The sequence below is a fragment of the Phalangium opilio genome, unplaced genomic scaffold (genome assembly GCF_054372755.1).
Source record: "Phalangium opilio isolate 3A_F unplaced genomic scaffold, DU_Popi_V2 ptg000013l_1, whole genome shotgun sequence".
Lineage (NCBI taxonomy): Eukaryota > Metazoa > Arthropoda > Arachnida > Opiliones > Phalangiidae > Phalangium > Phalangium opilio.
Genome location: NW_028324148.1, coordinates 11370022 through 11388977, shown reverse-complemented (window position 1 = coordinate 11388977; position 18956 = coordinate 11370022). Strand labels below are relative to the sequence as shown.

Below are 18956 nucleotides of genomic sequence, written 5' to 3'. Positions count from 1 at the left end.
GCAAAGTGTTACAACCTTTAATTACACGTTTGTTAAACGTAAATCCAAAGCTTTTTTCTAGTTTTCGACTTAAAAGAGTGGCCGACGTTTTATTTCGAATTACGTTGAAAGGAACGTCCACTTTTATACGTTTGGATTTATTTTTTATAGAGTCCACTATAGCTTGAAAGTTTATAATTTTCTCGTTAACTCGATTACTTGACTTACTTGACTAATGGCAGTCCTTAATCTTTCCGCCGTTAACTCATTTAGGGCCATAAAAGTTTTATTTATAGCATTTTCCAGTAAGTCAGACCTAACACAAAGTCTAACGCTATTGTAACCTTGAGATGATTCTAAAATTTTTATCTATAATGGATTGAAAGATTTTTATCAATTGTTCATATACTTCTGTCAATTTGATCTATGAAGGTCTTTAAAAATAATTTTATATTCAGAGGCTAAACAGTTGAACTTTCGAGAGACAGTTTGGTTAACTTTTGATAATTCGTAAAACCTTTTAGGATTGAAATAGGAAAGATCCAAAGGCTCTTCTTCGTCTGATGACATGTTTTCTCTTTGATCTTAGGCGTAACTTGAAATAAAACTCTTGACGCGCATACCTAGGAAACAAATAATAATATACACAATAAAGTTCTAAAATACTTAAGTATTAATTTTTCTAACAATACGTTTTAAAATTCCTTATTGTTTACATTTGCAAATTTCTTACACAATTACAGGTAGTTTCTTTAAAACTTGGCCTATGCGGCTCAAAACCTCTGGTACTTCATCAAACTTTAAATTCAATTGTTTTTCGCGGATTTCACCCCTATATTTTGTTAATAAATAACCCGTATCTTTAAAATTTTCCAGTTCAAGCATTCCCGGGAAGCATACGGTATGCTTTAGGTTACCATATGGCTTGCTGAATTTTTTTAACTTCATCAATCAGGTCTTCCGAAATACATATTCCATATATAAGCGGTTTTTTAAAGGCATATCTTCTAATATCTATATATAATTTATTGTTCAATTTAACTAATTTCGCACCGATATTTTCACTCTGGTTAAATTTAATTTCGATAGTTTCCAATGTATTATGATTTGCCGTCTAAATACAATAATGATACAATTGGACATGCAGTTTTAACAACATGGAAAATTAAAAAAATTATTACCATTTTTGAAGTTGTCGAGAGATTTTGGATCAACTGATTGTATGCTGTAAATGGTTGGGTTATACACCGTATCTAGTTTTCTTCTACAAACTGCCACCCTGATGTGGCTCATTACATGTCACTCATTTGCTAACTCGTAACAAGGGCATATCTTTTACTCCATATTTATATTCACCGCAAAGAGTACAAAAGTTACGTGCGTTAATTAAATACCGACGTTCCCTAGGGATGGAAAATCCTAGAGTGTTTTTTAAATTGTACTAAAACGCACCTCCTAGATCGTTTGCAGTCGCGTGTAGTGCAAAAATAATTTAATTGGCCGTAGTCAGGCACGTCTTTTAGCGTACCGTCACGGTGTGGCAATAGAGATGACCCTACGTGGCATAACTTAGTTGCTCTAGGCTCTCCGAAAATCTCTCGATACAGGCCCTAAGTTTGTACCATTAAAGATTTAAAAAGAAATACATACGAATATAATTATATCAAAAGAAATATTACTTACATTTTGAATAAATTATTCTAAAGAAGCAAAATTCCTAATAAAATATTTCACCATTTCTGTATTAAGAAACTACTATCTGCACTATTTAAACTGGAACTTGTATTTGAGGCAAAATGTAGCGGCAAATATATGATGTCATTGACGCCATTTTGGATTTAGGGATATCTGGGTGGTATCTACTACATATGTAAAAAGAATATAAGTTAATACATAAGTGAATTGACTTAGTAGGGTTAATAGGAATATTATTATTTTTAAACAACAAGTGGAGACTGTGTCTATGTCGCTGTATAAGTGTGGTGAGAAACGTGATTGTAAAGTAGCCACAAGAGTTTCAGTTGAGTCAACTTTACGCAATATATAATCCAAAATTGAATTAGGATCACCAGTAAGGCTATCGGTTGTCAAAAGTTCCTGTAAAGCCTCGTGCACAGCGGTCGTGGTCACAGACTCATTTTTTCCTGTAATGTGTTTTGCCGAAGTCGCACCGCCAATCTTTTTTCTAGGAGTAGGGCTAGGAGAAGACCTATTAGTCCTGGCAGGCCGTTTTCATTCATGGCAAGTAAAAGAATCAGTGTCTGTACACTTTTTGTGCAATAGCTTCTTACATTCACCAGTACACCAATGAACAGATTGCTGTCCAAATAACGGAGCATCACATCTCTGACAAAGATCTTTATATGGAACCATCTTCAGATATAGATCAGTAAAAAATCAGTAGGGGTGCTACGTGAACATTCGGAAGACGATGAGCAAAACGTTAATAGCGACCGAAACCAGTTTATTCTAACAACACCATAGGCGCTACGGCTTCACTTTCAGCAGATAAGGCAGAACACTATATATAAAACAATAATAAAAAATATTTAAATACAAACCCACCACCATTGAAAAAAATTATCGCGGCTAAGACACCGGTGGATCCGAACCCACCGGCACCTCGAGACGTGGGTATTAAAGTCTTAAAAAACATAAAAGACGTAAAAAAATTGAATCCGAAATTAAAAATCTAAATTATTTACCGCTATTTCCACCGGTCCTATTACCGAGACATTGAGAGCCATGTGAGTAGTGATAGCTATACAGATAGACATGGATCCAAGATGGCCGCCATGACATCATCCACCCCAGATATGTTGACACCCAATATAAAATATCCAGCCTTCCAGCAGGCTATGAAGGGGCAATGACCCATTTTTAATACCCGCGGACAAGTCCGAACCTGTTCTACTAGTAATTCCATGACATCATTCCAAAACTCAAAGCCAAACTTCAAACTGTAACCTAAACTAAAACCCAAACTATTAACGCCAAGTTTAAAAACTTACCTCGAACCTTGACTACCAGTTACCCCTTTGACTGTACCAATAACGGGGAGTAAGCCATTTAATTGGCCCAAACCGGCCCAAACAAGCCCGAGCCAGCCTAGGCTCGCCAGTCTACAGAATGTTGTTGTTTAAAGTGTCCCGTCAATTTTGTTTGCGCTTTGCCGCTAGAAATAAGTAGTATAACCCCACATTTCGTACCTCCGTAGGTGTAGAATGTAGTTGTAGAATGTAGGTCAAGGTCACTATGTCAATGACCTATGACGTAATTATGCCACGCCCCCAACAGCACCCCCTCGCGGGAAACCCCCGCGCGCCCCCTCGCGGGGAAACCCGCGCGCCGCCTAGCAGGAAACTCGCGAAACACTGCGCGGGAAAACACCTGTCAGTCTCTTCTACAACTGTATCTGTGACGTCATTGATAAGAGATGAACGGATAGCTTTAAACGTACATTGACAAGGGTTAAATCTTCTACAACTGTATCTGTGACGTCATTGATAAGAGACGAGGATGGATAGCTTTAAACGTACATTGACAAGGGTTAAATCTTCTACAATTGTGACGTCATTCGAAGAATTGTTGTATTGCGTAACGTATATTAAGGGGTTGCGGTAAAGTTTTATCATTGTTAAATGAAGATGTGGCAAGTTCATAGCGTATCGGATAAATTTGTGGTTTGGGTCGGTAATGTCTTACTGGAAAAGGACTGATACGGGTGTAGAGTTATACTTACAAAAGGAACAAAGATTTGTTAGCCCAAACGGAATCAAATACCAGTACTTAGTTTCAAAATACAATCACAGAAAAGTAAGCGTGTGTAAATACTCTCCTTTCAAATCTGTCGTATTCAAAACAATTCACATCTAATTTTCTATTAGTATCGTACTAAAGCCAACGGTAGAGGCAGAGGCTACCCCGTTTACAGGCCAACACCAAACGCAAGGACTCGTCCTAACGTGTCTAAACCTACCTACCTCCAAGTTATAACGTTATTACGTTAGGTGGCGAGAAGAAATTCCACCACAGAATTTGTATTAGTCTTAGACGTCGATATGATGCCCAACGATAACCTCCACGAAATGTTCCTGGAGTATGCCTGAGAAAATAGGCTCTTTCTCGAATCTCGAAAAGATGATAAAACTGTTTACGTTGTACCCGCATTCGAAATGAAAGAAATAGCCCAAATACCCGAGGATAAAACGGCTCTCTTACAACGTTTGGAAATGATGGACGCCCCCCTCTTTTACATCGAGCTTTGTTGGAAATGTCAGAAACATATTGACTACGAAGCCTGGTATAGAGAACCAATGACTAATAAGTTAGCTGTCATTTTTGAAGTCTTGTGAAGAGATCCTTGGGAACCTTTCTTCTTCAGCAGAAATTCAGCACCTTATCATGATGAAAGGTTTAGATAATATGGCTTTAATCGTAAAAGTCAAGTAAGACCAAGATACCACCGTGTGTAGAAAGAAGAAACCATCGATAATTAACCCATTGATTGATATCTTTGCAAGTTTGCGAATTACACGTTGTAGGATAAAAATTTTCAGTTTTAAATAACGCTTTTGTCATCCATAAGGGCCTGAAAACGGCCAACTCATTCCATAAAGAAAAGGATACCGCACAAGAAAAGAACCGTATCTTATTTCGACAGTTCAAAACTGAACTAAAGGAAAAATATCCAGACTCCTCCAGGAGGTGCTACTGATCTCGAAGCTTCCATTTACATGAAAAATATAAAACTTACAAAAAAGAAGTAATTTATCAGGTTAGTTTTAAAGAGTAAGTAAAAAGAAAATCAAATCTACCTTACATTGTGTATAAAAACAATGGTCCCGGAAGCTTTGGAACAGATTTTGGCTGTTATGAAAAAACTGTCTCCATTGAGGAACTCTATTTAGGTAATATAGGAGTTAAATGGTGTATATTCCTACAAGTTATTCTTATAATTACGTTATTTAATGTAAAGATTTGTATTTTAAAATGGGGATTTTGCTCATAAACATGCATTGGTTTTGAAAAGTAATCCAAATGTATATTTTCATGCTTTGGACCTATCAAATAACCTAATATAAGATAAAGGTAATATATTTTCTAATTAATTACAACTATACTTAATAATTTAAAGTGTTTAGCACGAAATTGACATTTTTGACGCAAAACATTAAAGGAAAAAAAATAATACAAGACTTATGAAAGAACAAACTCTTAATGACATATCTCTTGTCAATTAATTGTAAAGAAAAACAGAAAATAAATGTTATCGTTTGGTGCTAAAGAAGGATAATATGTTATGTGTATGACAAAAGTTTTGTTCTGATGGTTGAATATAAAATAAATAAAAAAGAGTTAGGGTTACGGTTGGGGTTTGAGATTCGATCAGGACTAGTATTAGAGTTAGGAGTCGTGTCCGATGTGTAAAGGCCGCTTCAGACGGTAAGGGCAACCCACGTTGTTGTTCTTCGATTCGATTAGGAGCCGCTTCTGATGGCAAGGGCAACCCATGATTTCGATGCTGTAACATTATCCATTCACGATATTGACGTTGTTGCTCTTCCAAAAGGGGGGGGCATTTCTGAACTCGGGTCCTGTACTCCTTCACGCATCATCGGTCTGACCCGCCCTATTGGTAAATTTCTCCATGATGGGTGTTTTTCGTACAATTCCGCATCTTCGGCTTTTATTTTCATATTATATAATTTTGCTAAAATTTCCTAAAGTAATATTTAATTGTTAAATTCTAAGACAAAATTCGAATTAAATCATAATATCAGCGTATTTAAGATTAACTACTTCCAATACCGTTTTAAATTGCGGATTATTAGATCTGATATAGCGAGTTTGTAAATTGTACCTGTTTGCGTCGTTCAACCAGGCAGAAGTCTTTACTATGTCCGTGATGGGAGTGGTGGGGATTGATAGAACTACTTTTTCAAGGAGGTCAGCGGATAACTTCGAGTGCTTACCGCTCCCTCCTTGTTGTTGAGCAGCTCCTCGTCGAGGTACTCTCTTATAGCCAGAAAATGCTGTAAGATCTTCTGGTCCCGTGGCGAGTGGCCAAAAACGACTGTCGCATTCCAACTCCTCGCCTTCCACATTACCTCCTTCAATTGAAGGTTCTCCATTGTGGCATAATCGATCCGGAATATGTGATTTCCAGATTTGGCCCCCTGTTTGTAAATAGTACACGTATCTGTAGGAGTAAAAAGACTGTGTTAGTTGATGTACGTTTCAACACAATCTGGTTACGCCTACCTTGGCCATAGACTGAAATACTGGAGGAGATTTCGGAAATGTTCCTCGGTGAAGTCTTTAATCCAATTGGGGCGACGAGGAACGGATTCGGGCTTGAAGAGCTCGCTAATTTGCCCGAATCCGGGGCATCGACAGAAGCTGCGATTCCAGGGACAGCTGTGGACGACATGGAGGTGGTCGACGTGGTGGCTAATGAGTAATAAATTGATTTTGCTGCTTTTTGCCAACAACTCTTGCACCAGTCGGCCCACTCTCCTTCCATCTTCGAGGATAATGATTCTATGCATGAGTCTTCGTTGGTCATGCCAGCGTCCCTGTAAAAGTTTAAAGATGTCTCCAGGTTCAACACCTTGTATGTCTCTCCAGAATCTCCATCCGTCTGGTCTTGGTAATTTGATTGTACTAGACAAAACTCTAGAAATTTTTCGGGTTTGTCGGAGTATCAATTGCATAAATTGAGGAAAGGTCACAAGATCTTCCCGGAGGTACTTGATCCATTTCTTCAGCATCAGAACTTCCACTTCCGGATAAAAGCGCGCTAGCCGGGTCAAGAGAGTTGAAAAAATCAACCGCCTTATATATATAGCCATCTCGCTTGCATTTAATATTAATATGAGTACTTAAACCATATCATCGCATATATATCTGATATCAATACATGATGTGGATAAGCTCGGAGAACACGTACTTTCCGCTGGATATCAATACATCACGCTCTTGCGTTTTGACAAAATCTGTATGAGCACATTTTTACGAATTTCCAAGAAATTTATCTTGAGGGGTTCTAATTGGTTAAATTTATAAAAACAGTTTATTTTATAAAAAAAGTTTATTTTAACTCAGATTGAGTATTCGCGTTTAAAATGTACCGGTTCAATATATTTTTAAATGTTAAATAACAAAACTATATATATTAAACATTTCTTTTATTTAAATTTTTTTTCAATCAATGGGCTTTATACAACACACCGCGCCTGATTTTGTAAATTATACGACCGTATCTTGTACATACATGGTTGAAACAAATACGGTAGTTTTTCTTCTACAAACTGCCACCCTGATGTGGCTCATTAAATGGGACCCATTTGCCTACTCGTAACAATGGCTTGTCTTTTACACGACATTTATATTCACCGCAAAGAGTTCAAACGTTACGTGCGCTAATCAAATACCGACGTTCCCTAGGGATGGACAATCCGAGTGTTTTTTAAATTGTACTAAAACGCACCTCCTAAATTGGTCGCAGTCGCGTGTAGTGCAAAAATAATTTAATCGCCCGTAGTCAGGCACGTCCTATCCTTCTTATATCTATCAAAAAAAAACTCGTTTACGGGGTCTTATAAGAGTAAAAACTTCAGGTGTTATTGTCACCGGAACGCTTTCGTCATAGGTATACGCAAGACCATAACTCGTAATAGAAATATAGATGGTCTTATAACAATAAAATTTAATAGATGATTCCAGCATACAGGTAGTGAATTCAGATATAAGATTGTTGAAAAGTTTCCATATTTTATAAGGTATTACAATAAAGTTTTCACTTTCTACCATAACTGTTGATTCTACATCTCTACCTCGCGGACAAACAGTTATCGTTACACCACTTTTTGTTAGGTGTAAGTAAATCTCGTAACATAGCCATATTTTATAAAAAGTAGTACTCACAACACTTAACGGTTTTTTTTCAGAAACAAACAGTTTAAAGCTCTAAAAAGTTGCGTTAGAAACAATATTTTGTAGACGGTATAATCTGTGGGGGTTGTTGGTTCTGGTTTTTTCGTTGGCGGATCAATTGGTTTTGGAAACAAAGGTTTTTCGTCAACTGCGGGTGGTGGTGGTGGGGGGGATCGGGCTTAGCCAGTGGCAGGACTAGTTTAGGTGGTGGTGGGGGATTGACCGAGCCGGCGCGGCTCTGAGGTGCCGTTTCTTGATCATTGAAAAAGACCTCAAATTTTTCTAGCTCTCACCAGAGCCCATCTATTTCCATTATGTGGGAATCTTAAATGGGGGTCATAGACATCATCCACTCCAGGCATAATGCCAATTCCTTCCTATATCCACAACCCAGAGGTTTCTAACCAAAAAATTCTTTTTGATCGGGCCCTTTTACGCAAGCTGTAGCGCCACCTTGGGTTAATTGTTGAAATACGGTTCGGATCTCGTCTTGATCGTATTCACCATCACGCCCCAGACCGGAATGTCTGAGGTTGTTATAAATAATTGTGTTATCCCTTCTATGGAAACACTCATCGTCAGGAATTTGAAAATTCCTAGCGCTAGGTTCTCCGTTATCGCGAACACACCCTATCTAACAAAATGAAAACACACGTATAAGGAAAAATTCTAAAATATTAGTTAAGATTTAATGCCTCTTTAACTAGAAACCTACAACGTATATTCCTTGTACAACTAAAATTGATAGCAAAGCTAGTGGCGGTAAAAATGAGGGACTCCCTATTTAAAAATTTATCTCTTAATCAAGGGTTTAAATACAATAGAAAAATACGTACATTATATATATTTTAAATTTTTTAAAAAATTGCAATGAAATGAAGAGGTAATTAAATAAAGTTGAGGCGTTAGAAACTAAAAGACAGGAAAATAAGGGTTACTATTGACTAACCATTTTAAAAATACTGGAAAAATACATATATTTTATAGTTTTAAATTAAAAAGGCTTGTAATGAGTAAAGAAGAGGTGATGATTAGAGATATATAGTGAGGCGTTACTGTTGCCTAACCATTTTAAAATACTAGAAAAATACATTTTTTTGCGAGACTAGTAGAATAAGCGATAGAGCTTATGAAACCTTATTGCGTTGTAGAGAATACAAAGGCTTTAACGTTGTATTTATACATATTTCTCACCCATAAGTATACTAGGACTCCGATAGTAACACGAAACCGTTCATCGGTGATGGTATAAGTTAGTTATAAAATTTTCGATAGTTAAGCTTAACCTTATGATTACACGTGAAAGAGTTGGATAAAAAGTGAAGAAAAACAGATGTGTTTGGAGACTTTGAAAAAGTAAAAGATACGGATGAATTTCATATAATAACGCAAATGAAGACGTTCGCTGGCGATGAGAAAGAGTTAGTTATAAAGGGTCACACGCCCATAACTAAGTTTAATCTTGACCCTAAGGTTTACAATTGAACGATTTCGATAGAAATAAAAAGAAGCAGATGTCAAAGAAGGTTTAGAAAATAAAAGATACGGTTGAAATTTAATATTATTGAAACCCTTAACCTGCTTCGTTATAGATACTTTGGTACAGATGCTTTAAACAACTATAAAACATGTCATATTTATATTACCCAATTAGTTTTTCCTAGTATAGGTTAAGTAGGTAACACCATTTTACCCTGACCAAGTGACTTATGGATGTGGAACCCTATAAATATAGTCCTTGCTTTGAAGAATTGGCAACCCCGTCGCCTTGGATTGGAATTTTGACGATCTTCGTAAGATTTATTAGTGGCATTCTTTGAAAAAAATCACGTCAGACACGTAATTAAGTTCTTCATCGTCATGCCAGTGATCGGTTTGAAAAAAAGAGTATCGAACCTTAAAAAATTTATTCCTAAATCTAGACAATTTATTTGATAAGGATGATTTAGAGTAATTTCTGAACCGTAAAGAATCGTTTACAACACTTATTATATAACAGCTTCAGCACGTTGCGTAATTCTTGCGAAATTGGTTTTTATACGTCAGCGTAGAGTTGCATTCGTAAATGATTTTAACAATCGCCGTGTTAATCACTGCTTGAACAGCGTCACTGTCGTGACAAACATATCCCAGAACGTAGGCCGCCTCTTTCCGATGCTGATAACGCCGTTTTTGTTTGTTAAATTACTTGTGAATCCGACCTAATTTACACTCCGTTGTAGGGATGTAAATACCACAATCAACCGTATCGATTGACGTAATGAGTCAGTTGTACAGAAATTGAACCAAGATAGTTCTACAACATAGCACTCCCACCTGTTTTCTAAAAATTTCCTGGCAAACGAGTTTTCTAATTACGGTATGGGTTATTTTATGCTTTCGCGCAAATTTCTGACGATTGTCTTCAATTTCGATTAGACATAACGTCCCTAAACGCGGTACGTTATTTTTACAATCATGTTGAATAGTATTTTTTTCTTGAAAATTGTAGTAATAAATTTCTCTCATTTTTTTCGGAAGATGCACAAATAATAGTTTGGTTCTTCCTCACTTTCAAAATAAATACTCTTTTTCTTTCTGTTGATTTTCGCAGCAAAACTGGTTACAATTGACGCAAATAAAAGTATAATCTAAAATCGCGTAACAGTTTTCAATATTGGTGATTAACACTTGCCCGTATTGCTTGTATATAGCGCGTTTAAATTTAGCGCACTCGGTATTCACGCAGTAATGGATCTGGCATCCGATAGAAGAAAAAGTGGCGATATCATCTTTTTCACAAAACTGGCAGTTTATTTCTTGACCACTCTTTATATTAGTCTTTCCTCTTGTTTTCAATTCGGATAATTGAGATTCGTTCAAGGTTAAAAGTAATAATACCTTATAAGAAACTTGAAATAAAACTCTTAACGCATACCTAGGAAACAAACTAAAATATCTAAAATAATATACACAATAAAGTTCTAAAATTTTTAAGTATTAATTTTTTAAAAAATATGTTTTAAAATTCTTTATTGTTTACATTTTCAAATTTCTTACACAGTTACAGGTAGTTTCTTTAAAACTTGATCTATGAGGCTCAAAACCTCTTTAAATTCAATTGTTTTTGCGGATTTCACCCCTATATTTTGTTAATAAAAAACCCATATCTTTAAAATTTTCCAGTTCAAGCATTCCCGGGAAGCATACGGTATGCTTTAGGTTACCACATGGCTTGCTAAATTTTTTTAACTTCTTCTGTCAGGTCTTCCGAAATATACGTTCCATATATAAGCGGTTTTTCAAAGGCATATCTTCTAATATGTTGTTCAATTTAACTAATTTAACACCGATATTTTCACTCTGGTTAAATTTAATTTCGATAGTTTTAATGTATTTTGATTTGCCGTCTAAATACAATAAAGATACAATTGGACATGCAGTTTTAACAACATGGAAAATTAAAAAAATTCTTACCATTTTTGAGGTTGTCGAGAGAATTTATGAAGTTAAGTTGTCAAGAGATTTTGGATCAACTGATTGTATGCTGTGAATTGTTGGGTTATATACCGTATCTATTTTTCTTCTACAAACTGCCACCCTGATGTGGCTCATTACATGTCACTCATATGCTCACTCGCAACAAGGGCATGTCTTTTACACGATATTTATATTCACCGCAAAGAGTACAAAAGTTACGTGCGTCAATCAAATACCAACGTTCCCTAGGGATGGACAATACTAGATTGTTTTTTAAATTGTACTAATATGGACCTCCTAAATCGGTCGCAGTCGCGTGTAGTGCAAAAATAATTTAATTGGCCGTAGTCAGGCACGTCTTTTAGCGTACCATCACAGTGTGGCAATAGAGATGACCCTACGTGGCATAACTCAGTTGCTCTAGGCTCTCCAAAAATCTCTCGATACAGGCCCTAAGTTTGTACCATTAAAGTTTTAAAAAGAAATACATACGAATATAATTATATCAGAAGAAATATTACTTACATTTTGAATAAAGTATTCTAAAGAAGAAGCAAAATTCCTAAAAAAATATTTCACCATTTCTGTATTAAGAAACTACTATCTGCACTATTTAAACTGGAACTTATATGAGGCAAAATAAATCGGCAAATATATGAGGTCATTGTCGCCATTTTGGATTTAGGGATATCTGGGTGGTATCTACTACTTATGTAAAAAGAATATAAGTTAATACATAAGTGAATTGGAATATTATTATTTTTAATCAACAAGTGGTGACTGTCTATGTCGCTGTATAAGTGTGGTGAGAAACGTGATTGTAAAGTAGCCACAAGAGTTTCAGTTGAGTCAAAATTGAATTAGGATCACGAGTAAGGCTATCGGTTGTCAGAAGTTCCTGCAAAGCCTCGTGTACAGCGGTCGTGGGCACAGACTCATTTTTTCCTGTAATGTGTTTTTCCGAAATGGAAAATATTGATTCGTCCATTCTATGATGGTAAAAAATGTAGTTGCTAGTGTTGTAGTAATTTCAGTGACAGCAATGCCATTCGTTTAAGAACCACATTTTCGTCATTAAGGTGAAACTGTACATGAAGGAGGAAATTTATGAAACTTAATGTTGAAAAAGATAAAGCGTGTCGCATTATGACCGCCTTACTTTAAAGTGACATTTTGATTTTCGAAACTTAATATTCCAATTGGAATGTTAAATGGGGGAACCATCTTTTTAATCACCTGGGAAAACAGTTACTTTCCGCTGGACATCAATACATCACACTTTTGTGTTTTTACAAAATTTGCATTAGTACTGTTGATTTCATACTTTTTCTCGTATATCCAAGAAATTTATTTCGGATTGAAAATGCTGCTTTCGAAAATAGGAGCTCTTGTCGGGAGCAGCTAAAAAGTGTCCTATTGATACCTGGCCTCTCCTTTTATAGACACAGGGTCCTGAGTTGGGTCTAAGTGTTCCTACCCACTTAATGGTCAAGGTGTTATAATTTATGATAAATGAATAAAAAATACAAGAACATTTATTTATATAAAAAATTATGCAAACGGCATCGTCGAAATAGACGAGATCGTCCTTATCGACGACCAGTCGCCACGGGTGCCACACAATTAGTATTGGATATGGTTCCATGCCCTTATCCGACTTAGATCACGCGGGGTTCCAATGGCGTAATGAAACTCAAACTGTATAGATAATGATCGCTAATATTGGTTCCAATGGGGCCACAGTACACGTCGAAACCCTGGGCTTCGACTTCGATCAGGAGAGTCAACTTGGATGGATTACGGTGGGGTTAGTCTGATTGGTTGTCTGTTTCAGGAGAGAGGATTCAATAGATGACGCTACCTAATATGGGTTGGTAGTGATATTTTTACCTTTTTAAAATTTCCAACAATTACAGCTTTCTTCAATTTAGAGTTTTCAATGGTCACTAGCCTAGCCATAAACGCGGCCCATTAGCGCGTTCTCCAAGGAAGGTTTCTGTAATCCCAAAGGACTATTTAGATCGATATAGTGATATTTTAATAATAAGCAAATTATGTATATCTATATCTGATTTTCTGGTAATTGTGTCGTGCAGTGGTTATATTTTTCATCCATGTGATAAATCCATCTACGTCCCTAAATTGATGTAATAAAAATATGCGAGTACGTACCCACCACAATCTCGTCTATTATTTTGAAGCGGTAGGTTCTCATGAATGTAATGTTTTGAGTAACTCATTCATATCAGGGTTTTCGTTACCAATTTGTCTCATTTTTCCAAGTGCTTTTACAGTGTTTCAACGTCAATAGCTCTGTTATCATTTCCATTTGGTGATATAGATTCAAAAATTGACAAACATTTGCGTGTAATTGGTCCTCTCATCAAATGGTCATTACGTCCTGTAGATATTGGCAACAAAATGGCAATATCGCGTTTGTGAAGCTGAGGTCCATTGTTTGTTTTACGAAAATTAAAAACCAAATTGTTGACCTCTTCACTTTGAGGAGAAAACATATTGATAAATGATGGATGTTAGAAGAATGTAATCATTTTTCCTTCTTGAGATAAGATACTAGTCAGACAGTCTAGTTGGTCGCTGCACATTTAAGTGCTGGTAGCTAAGGCAACCACCGTCATGTATTTTTCCGGTGGAAGTGTCTCCAAGAATGAAAATTTTTGAAGTTCTTCGGACATATTGATTCACATTCGTATAATGCAAGATCGATAGTTTTTTCACGACGTTAGAAATTTTCCTCTGTATTTTCCTTCCTTCGTGATTTTTATCTCGGAAGATCTCAGCTGCTTTCATGAGATAGCAGCTTAGGGCGAGATTGCACGTACAATAATTTTCCAAGTTCACTGAACTTGTTTAATCTCCAATTGGATTACGTACCAAATAGCATTTGCTAGTCATTTTGTAGCTAATTATATTGTTTTCAATGCACAATAAAGCAATATCATCGGCACATCTGTCTTTTTAGTTTTTAACGGTTTGTAATGTTTTTGGATATTTTCCATAAATAAGGAATTCAATTATATAATCACTTGCGAAAAAGACATATTCTGGGAGGTAAAATCATGACGTTTAAGGTTCCCATGTTGACAATGGGTCCTTGAGATTTTGAGACTTAAGATTTTGTGGAGTGGTTAGATTTTCTACACCTTACATGGTTTTATTGATACCCAGCTTGTCACTGAGTTTTTTTTCTGTACTGGAGTTGTTAGCTTTGCTAGACCATCCATGGTGTTATTGGTACCGAGCTTCTCCCTGGGTCCAATTTTTGGGACTGCAGTGGTTAGTTTTACTAGACCATCCAAGGCTTTCTTGCCATTTTGACAATGGGTCTTTGAGATTTTTAGACTTAATGTTTTGTGGAGTGGTTAGATTTTCTTTACCATCCTTGGTTTTTTTATCGTATCTTTTTAAAACCAGCCCTCCAACAATGTAAGCCAAAGTTAAATAAAACAAAATTTTTATAATATAATGTTTAGCTTGTGTAAGAAAAACTTTAGATGATTTGTATTTGGTCTTTTAAGGCAGCTTTATGCATATTGTAGGTTTGAATAAAACAAACTGAATATGAATAAAATAAAAACATTTTTTTTAATATTAAAACATAAATAGGAAGAATACATACAAGAAAACATATAACATAAAAATATATAAATTGATAAATAAAATTAAAAATATACTAAAATTAAAATATACTAAAATTAAAATATACTAAAATTAAAATATACTAAAATTAAAATATACTAAAATTAAAATATACTAAAATTAAAATATACTAAAATTAAAATATACTAAAATTAAAATATACTAAAATTAAAATATACTAAAATTAAAATATACTAAAATTAAAATATACTAAAATTAAAATATACTAAAATTAAAATATACTAAAATTAAAATATACTAAAAACTAAAAATATAATAAAAAAATTGTTGAAACTAAAATATAATCAAAAATAAAAAACAAAAATATATCACAATATTAACAATAAAATACCGGTTGATCCAAAACCACCGGTATTGCGGACCGTCGGGTTGAGGGCCTAAAAAACAAATTAGAAAATGTATTACATGCATCAAAAATATGAAAATTAGAAAAAATAAATTAATTACCGCCACTACCACCGGTCTCATTAAGAGAACCGGTGTGACGATTAATTGGACGACCCTATCGCCTCTCACCACAATGTGGGGGGTATCCCCTAAATTGCCAATGACTATTTTAATTGGACCCCGGTAGTCCGCGTCTATTAATGATAAACCTAACATGCTTAGAAAGGTTTTTTAGAAATATAAAAAAAAAATACATACCGATGGTATCTTCGGCGACAAGGACTCCTTGTGCCGTAAGGCTGCTACGGCCGACAACTCGGTCGTGATTGTCGTCCGTAGCTTGAAGAAGGTAGAGACAGCGACTCCTGTAGAAAGGACTTTTATAGAGTGTGGACGCATGATTACGTCGACGGGTGAGTTGAGATCGGGACTCGCCGATTCGGGAGTTGCTCGTGTTGGTATAAAGGCGCATCGATGTATTTTAATAAAGGGGATGGGTGGCAATATAGGTTCCTGATTTAGAAATGGCATTTTGAATAATCCAAAAGAGTAAATGATACTCCTTTACCCTAAACACCGAGCTTTTATACTAAGCTTAATTTAAAGTATTATAAGCTTTGTTTGTGGTTGCGCTATACGGTCTCCGGATGCATAACGCGTACAAACACACTCTAAAATTAAAAAAGCCACCACTTAATTTTGCACTGTCAAAGCTTAAAAGATAACTTTGTAAAAATTAATATCTTGAATAAAGAGGCCAAAGTAATAGAGACAATTAAGAAATAAATTAGAAAATTCAAGAAATTAATATCTTGAATAAAGAGGCCATAGTAATAGAGACAATTAAGAAATGAAATAGCATACATTTTCGACGCTAGTTAAATCTAGACAGATTAAAAGAAACCTATTTTAAGGCATGCGTTAGATAGACCGATACGCTAATGTCTCGGGTAGGCTTAAGTATCACCTCCTACTGATAAAATCTTCGAAGCTCATTGAAGGAGCCTATTACGAGCCGAGTTAGTCTAATTGAATAAATTAAATTAAATTGCACTGTCAAAGTTTAAACAAGAAATTTGTAGGAATTAATATCGTTAATAAAGAGGACAAAATAATTGAGACAATTAAGAATGTAATTAACACCCAATTTCGGCGCTAGTCAAAGCTACATAAAGTAAAATAAACCTATTTCCACAAGATGTTTTTATATATGCCTATCCGCTAATATGTTTGACAAACTGTAATATCACTTCCCACTGAAGAGAATAGTAAGCCTCTATACCCGTGTGCAAGGGAAGACAAATTGAATTTCTCATTACTATTACGTCGTACATAAACTTGGAATCTTAATTTTCCACTTTTGCCGCTATTGAACCCGTACCATCCCAAAATAAATAATCCCGCCTAGCATTCTCTCTGGTGTAATTGGGAAGAAACGAATATTTGATATAAGAAAATACACCAGAGGAACATGCGAAAAATATAACGTTATGTATGATACCGGCGAGGGTATTTCCCTAAATCACACGGCTTGGGAACACTTAAAGAAAATAAGAGGCCTGGTTGACAATGAAAAACTTACCTCAAGCGCCTGGATGAATTTTTATAAAAGCCAAAGATGGCAAGCGATTTTCGTTGTTTAGGAGAGGCATTGTAAAAGTATCCACTATAGCAGAAGTAATAGTAAATGATATTGCTCTTTCCGAAACTCCGAGCTTTTATACTAAGCTTAGTTTAAATATTAAAACCTTTGTTTGTAGGCGTGCTATACGGTCTCCGGATGCAAAAAAAAGAAACGCGTACAAACACACTCTAAAAATAAAGCGAAACAAAATAAACACACTATAAAAAATTTATAGAAAAAATAAACAGAAAAATATAAGCAAAAATATTAAAACAAAATCCTTATTCCTTTTTTTAAACCGTTATGGTTTTTTTTGTTCAAAAAAATCTTTTCAAAATCCATAATTCGTTGGCGAAACAGTTGGCATTTAGCAGATCGACGTTAACGCGTGACTCGGAAGTTAGAAGGTAAACACGCACTGCAGAACAAAATCCGACGCATGGATTTTTACCCACACTTCCTCCCTTCCCAACCGCTTTTCGGTGTTTAGCGGGTATGACTGAAATAGATGACTATTGTCGCAAACATCAATACCCGCCTCGGTTGTGAAGTTGACGGCAAACTGTTTCAGTGGCTTGTTGTTACACGGCTTTTTTGTCACCATCGGACACTTAGGACTATGTCGACGATGCTCTTTTAATGGAATGTCCGTGCAACGCCACTGATAAAGAGTAATGCCGCAGAAAGTGCAGGGCGTCGTTTGTGATTCTACATCTGCAAGATAAAAACCTCTTTGGCCAAGGCTTCTCGGGAATGTTAAATAACTTTGCAATCGCTATGCGAGAACCTGGCTCTATTTCGAGATGAACATAGTGTCATATATAATTGTTTCTTGTTTTTATGCGTTTGCCGTTCTTCGTCGCTGCTAGAAGAGCTGAAATAATAGAAAAGGGTGTTGGACAAAAATTTAAAATATCCTCCGGAGACAGTGACTCTTATATGTATTTTCGCGTACCTCGAGTTTGGGTTAGCCTTTGATTCGGGTTCATTAATATCTTCATCTTCGTCGGAAAGAACCAAAGCCCTTTTTTTCGGACGGTTAGAAGCTTCGCCAAGACGAGAGGACGACGAGCTACTCATTTCGGAAGATTCTTCTTCTAGTTCGTCGAAAATTCCCAAGTCTCCTTCTTAAGTTTCTTCGGGTTCGATCAATTTACGAAAGTCTTCCATAGACATTCCTATATGCCTCGCCGCTCTTTCTTCATTATCGTCAAAAATAAATAGCGCCTCCATTGCTCCCTCACGTTGACTATCCATTTTATATTTTGCAATCTGAATTGAATAATTCTGTAAATGAAGATTTTGAAATGTTGTCGGACGGCCCTGTGGGCCCTTAGTAACTCGTTAATAATTTTTAAATGTAAAGAGAAGGGGACTACCCCGTTAGGACCATAATCACAGGTATATTCGCCAGCGGCTATTTCGATTTTATGTATTTTAGTCTTAGTATTCAGATACATTAACGGACGCGATAAGTTCCGTATGTATCGTCAGTTGCTTTAAAATACCTGAAGTCCCACTTTAGAGAATTATTGGATATAAACGTCCCCCAACGTATTCATCTAATAGATTTAAGCGTTGTTCCGATTAAAGTCACCAATAAAACCGATATAAAGAAAAAAAACCCGATACACAATCGAAAAAAATTTTCCCTCTAGATGGAGGGCTTGTAACACTTATACAGTTCAACTTGGGAACCTTTTTATCCAAAACATCGTATAGCACATTCACGAATTCTCTCACATCTGTACACTGAAACGACAGAAATTTATCTAAAATTTTCAAGGATTTACTTAAACCATAATAGTAAAAGGGGTTGTTTGTTGTATTACTAAACAAGCAAGTACATGTAGAAAAATAGATAATAAAATCTTCTATCGTCATTTCA

General features: G+C 35.7%; 1 long non-coding RNA gene across 1 annotated transcript; it reads left to right on the top strand.

Annotated features, from left to right (window-relative positions):
* The first annotated feature begins 608 nt into the window (after positions 1-608).
* On the top strand, positions 609-18577 carry LOC149709088 (uncharacterized). The gene is made up of 2 exons (XR_016381291.1): positions 609-3795; positions 3867-18577. It is a non-coding gene; the product is annotated as an uncharacterized LOC149709088 (long non-coding RNA).
* The last annotated feature ends 379 nt before the right edge of the window (positions 18578-18956 follow it).